Genomic DNA, 496 nt, shown 5'->3' on the forward strand with positions numbered 1-496 from the left:
CAGACACATCGCTGAGTGGCCGACACCGACGAATGTCCGTGAGTTACGTAGTTTCCTCGGTCTGGCATCATACTATCGGAGATTTATCAAAGGATTTGCCGCCGTCAGTGCACCACTTCATAAGCTTACCCAAAAAGGTAGGAAATTTTCGTGGACCGTGGAGTGTGATGAAGCCTTCACCCGTCTTAAGCAAGCACTAATATCCCCACCTATTTTGTCATACCCGGATTTTTCACCTGATGCAGGAAAGTTTGTTTTAGATACCGATGCTAGCGAAATGGCGATTGGTGCAGTACTGTCCCAGCGTGTTTGTGACCGAGAAGTCGTTATCGCATATGGTGGCCGCGTCCTAGATAAACGGGAACGTAACTACTTCACCACCCGACGTGAAATGCTTGCCATGGTGTACTTTCTCCACCACTTCCGGCTCTAATTGCTTGGCAGGCACTTCCTTGTCCGGACACGTGATTGCTCATAATCACATCTGTAGCCCCTC

This window comes from Opisthorchis viverrini, assembly GCF_000715545.1.
Source record: "Opisthorchis viverrini unplaced genomic scaffold opera_v5_718, whole genome shotgun sequence".
NCBI lineage: Eukaryota > Metazoa > Platyhelminthes > Trematoda > Opisthorchiida > Opisthorchiidae > Opisthorchis > Opisthorchis viverrini.